Raw genomic sequence first — 5,324 nt, forward strand, 5'->3', positions numbered from 1 at the left:
AACAATGGATCTCCAATTCATTTAACTGACTGAATGTTGATGTTTAAGTTTTAGAAGCTGTGGAATCAGATTTGGGTTAAAAAAAAAATCAAACTAAACTTCGCAAATTGCAACCAAAAATTTTAACTTTAATTATGAAATTCAAGCAAACAAAGTCACTAAAAAATACATCTCAACAGTTACATGTTTCCAATTCTCCGGTGGCTGAGTGGTCAGCGTATCAGCCTCACAGTCCTGGGGTCCTGGGTTAAATGACTGCCCTATAAAGGGTTAAATTGAAGAGATCTCATCTCATGACTACATTCTTATATCTGCGCCAGTGCTGAGAGCAAAAAATACCAGTTGACTGTGCTTAGTCAACGTTAATCAAATGCAATTTGGAATTGATAATATATTTTTTAAAAGAACCAATAATAATTAATAATTCATCTGTTTTTGTGTTGACAACACTAAAGAAAAAGCGCCATGGAACCAATCAACCCGTTGGTGTAATTTCGCCTATATACGTAGTTCCTCCTCCTTGATACTGCATGTTTATACAAATTACTATACATAAAAGCATGTTTTAGAAATGGAGCAAAATATCGCGTGTACTTCAATAGGTGTCATTTTATTAACATAATGAAAGGGTTAAAATATACTGTATATTTTCTAAATGAAACAAATATGTATTTATTTTACATTAGAGTCATTGAAGAAAATGTCATTCAGATGTTAGAGTAATACATACTACTGCTAATTATTAGGAACCTCTCCGCACATGGAATTCTTAAGTGTGTCGTCCTGTATAGTGCGTGAGTTCATGTAGGACAAAAATATAGCCGCATGCTTGCTGTCTAACTCCTAGTCGTCCAAGTATTTTCATTTGCGTTTGTTAATTTAGCAGTATATTGTTTCAGGATTTTTGTTAATGCTACACTGTCTTTGTTTTGAATATTATTCATTTTCTTTTTTTCACTGTGTTCTTTTAAAAAAAAAAGGGTCTCCAAGTCTTCTCAAACGTTGTTCTAAACTATCACAACTAAGAGCAAAATCAAAACATGTATTATAGTGTTTGTGCCAATGTTGATCCAGAATAAAGTAATGTCTGGGTTTTTCTTCCAACGGGGGCAAAATAATGTATAATTCTATTCTCATGAACACAAATGACTTGGAATCCCCCTACCCTCATTTGCTTACTCTTTATGTATTTAAATGACCTTACGACCTATGTGTCTTTAACTGTGTTTATTATACAATGTATATGTAGAGAAGCTAAATGATAAAACTAAAGCCATGAACTCAAGCACTAACTCTTTAGAGCTAAACTGAGTACTATATACATTTATTCTATTTAAAAAATTCTGTTTTTTTGGCTAGTCTTTGTCCTGACATTCCGTTTAGAGGTCTTCAAGCTTTCATTGATTGATTTTTTTTTTAAATATGGTAGACTGATTGTATAATTTATCAGTGTCACCTCACACCGAGTTAATGCCAATGCTTCCTAAATGACATATGGAGGGCATTTTGCACTTCAGATAGTGTAATTTATCAAGTAAAACTGGTGTGTGCTTTTGAGCATATTTGTGATTACTACGATGACCAAAATTAAATGGTTTCAAAACCAAGAACAAATTTATACATTTTAGAATGCTGCCTTGCTTTTCAAAAATCATGTAAACTAAAACAGCTAACATTGGATAAAGAGATGTTTCTAGCTTGTTGCTATGGGCTAGTGCCTATCAAGAGAGATTCATGCATAGCAATAATGTAAAATATTGCTATTGTAAACACATTTAGAACTGTTTATGGGAGGTTAGATTACCATAAATGGATCAGAACCTTTTAATACTGCCAAAATGCTAGCAATGAAGTTTCACTAACCTGTCTCTTTCTAGCTTGTAGTCGATAGTGATTTGAGTAGAAATGCTTGAATGTGTTTTAGAATGACTGCCATTCCCGTCTACAACTGCCTGTATTCTCCTGATTTCACAGAGTGCAAAATCTGTGAGATGACAAAGCAAAAGTGAGTACAGATACAAGCACATTGATGACATTTCTACTCTTTGCTGTTGTCATGATTGAAGAGGTTCTTTGGGCGTACAGAAAGGATTGTTTGGAATTGAAGTAACAACCTTGTTTTGCGGTCCAAACTTCAACATTCATTCCAAAATGTGCATCTTTATTCAAAGGTTGCTCACTACCTTTTGTCTTAACAAACGGTGTGCACAACTGTTTTACATATTTGAATTGTGGGATTTAAAAAGGGAAACCGGCCAACAATTTTTCACACCCTCTAATTTCTGTCTTTTTTTTAGTTCAATTGTGATTTTCTCAAATGCTCAACCATTTTCTCTCTGTGATATATTCAAAAGTAGAATGTCTGTCTGCATCATTTGTCTGACTGAATGTTGCCTTTACATTTGTTTCAGTCTTCTAACTGTGTAAATCATCAGTCATTCTGAAATGAGTGCGTGGAGTTCTTCCCCAAATTCTGCTTTTCCTGTGCGTAAGGAATGATGGCCTTCATGTTTACAACATGGACATAGTATATATACTGCCAAGTTCTCATACCTGACCCTTTTCAAATACTTGTACCTCTCATTCCAAATGTTTTATTCCTTTTCTTTCTCTTTCTCATCCTCTTTAAAAACATTGGATCGGAGGACAGTCAGGTTGTGTCCTCTAGCTGTGTTTCTTTGTGTCTTGTGCCGTGGTGCGTGTGTTCATGTCAGTACTTGTGCCTACTGTGGATTGCATGCTTTAGCCCTTGACTGGACACAAATGTTGCTCATAAACTCCTCTTGACCCTTATGTGGACAAATGTCGGGGATCCTTATAACATTATCAAGGGAGCCAAATAACTTATTACAGATTTATCATGTGTTACCAGTTCTGTAAGAAAACAAATACAAATAGGAAATAAAGAACTTTTAATTAGAAGGTTGTTTGGTGTCCAGGTTGTTTAGCATTTTGGATATTTTGAAAATAAGACACTGTTAAAAGGTATGGAATAACACTTTCTGCTGGGCGTGAATGAGGCATTCTTTACTCCTCCATCCTGTGCATTCCACAGCCATTTCAAAGCGCAAGTTTGTGCTTTTTCACGGATTTACTAAACTTAAATCTTTATGCGGTGACTAAAAATAGATACCAACGTGTTTTGATTGGCAACACTAAAATGGTTCAACATTTACAAATATCAGTGTTAAATATCAAGAGAGAAACACACCCCACAATTGTCATATTTTCCCTGATTTTTTGTATGCATGACCCTGCACTAGGTGACAGCTAAAATTCAGCTCACTCCGGGCCAGAGGCGGGGGACACTCTCAATCGGTGGTCAGGCGATCGCAGGACACAAGGAGACGGACAACCATGCGCACTCACAACCATATCTAGGGGCAATTTAGAGTGTGCAATCAGCCTACCATGCCAGTACCCGGAGGAAACCCACGCAGGCCCTGGGAGAACATGCAAACTCCACACAGGTGGACGTGACTTGGATGTGAATCCAGGACCCCAGAGCTGTGCTAACCACTTACGCCACCGCCGCCTGGGTATGCAAACCTATAACAGATTATTTAGCATTAGTTCTTGGGCAATTATTTTATCCCTGCAGTGGAAAATACACTACTTGGCCCCCCAAAAAGTCACCACCAAAATAAAGGTCATACACTAATATTTTGTTGGACCACCTTAGCTTTGATTATGGCACAAATTTGCTGTGCCATTGTTACGATTATTACTATTACCTGGCCACAATATCAATGAAAGAATTTATGAGAGTTTGGCTAACACGATTGAGATGATTACTAAAAAGCTGATCGGTGTTCATGTTGTCCAACCCACTTAATTATGAAACTAAACTTTGAGCACCATCAGGGAATGTTCATAGGGCAATTGCCTGATTAATGGTGACTATGCGCAAACAAAATAGCAATAGAAATGGTTCACAAATTGACAAGTGCAAGCATAATCTAGAAGTGTCCTTTAACATTGTATACTACACATCAAACATCGACATAACAGCTGTAAAAAACAAATTTGTATTTTCCTCTAACAGATTAACAGTTGTATGAATATGAAGTGGAAATGAAGACCAAGCAATGTGTTATGACGACGGTGTGCGGGGAGTGTGAATCTGAAAAATAACAAGGACTAATCAACTAAAGAGCCACCTTGTGGTGTAGAGGTGACTTCGGTGTGAGCAGGTGCGGGCTCGATTCCCGCCTGTGGCAGTATGATTGTGAGTCTGAATGGTCATTTGTCTCTCTGTGTGGCCTACGGCTGACTGGCGACCAGTCTAAGGCGTAGTCTGCTTTTTGCCCGAAATCAGCTGGGATAGGCTCCTGCAACCCCCTAACTCTTATGTGGATGCGTGGTAAAGAAAATGAATGAATGAACCTCCAAACAACCAAACCAAACTTTACTGGGGAAGACGTGGAGAGACGAGGAGCACTGGACATGGGGGAGCACACATGAACAGAAGCGACACTCAAGCGACGATCCGACATAGGACTGACAAACACTCAGGGTTTAAATAGACAGACATGAGTTGACGAGGCAATCAGAAACACCTGGGTCACATGAGAGGTAGCAAGCAAGAGATACACCAGGGGCAGGAAAACGACAGGTGAACTCAATTGGCAATCACAAGGACAGGCCACACAGGGGAAAAACACCAACACCCCTGACCAACCTAATGTGTAACATAACCTCCCACTTAAGGGACGGATTCCAGGCGTCCCATAACACCAACAAAAAAACAAAAGAAAACCTAAACAGTGGGCGGGGAGGCCGGTTAGGGGCCTTGAAAAACATTGAATCTGGTGGAAATCCCGCCCGGCCCACAAGGAAGCGGCAGTCTGGCCAGTTCGACGGTCGTCCGAGCCGGCCCACGAGGAGTTGGCGGTCATGTGGGTCCAGCGGTCGTTCAGGCCGTCCTACCAGGAAGCGGTCGGGCACCTCGGCATGAACAGTCTCTAGAGGGGCGACGGAGATGTCACAGCTCACCGTGCCCCGAACAGCCTCGGAAGGAGCTGTGGCAATGTGGCAAGTCGCCTCATGCCAAATAGTCTCTGGTGGAGCGAAACGGTCTCTGGACCTTACCCTGGAAGCACGGTGGTTTGCAGGCCGCCTTGCCTGCGTTGCTGTCCTCCACGTCGCCATTCACAACACAAAAACTCAGTAAGCAGCTCAACATCCTTTGTATATACTGTATTTTCTTGCATAGAAGCTGTGTTTGTAACAAAAAAATTATGACTGAATCAAGGGTACGGCTTACATGTGCACAAATTAGGCTTGACAAGCACAAAACTGAAAGGTGACAAAGACGCAAAGAC

The sequence above is a fragment of the Stigmatopora argus genome, chromosome 1, assembly GCF_051989625.1.
Source record: "Stigmatopora argus isolate UIUO_Sarg chromosome 1, RoL_Sarg_1.0, whole genome shotgun sequence".
NCBI lineage: Eukaryota > Metazoa > Chordata > Actinopteri > Syngnathiformes > Syngnathidae > Stigmatopora > Stigmatopora argus.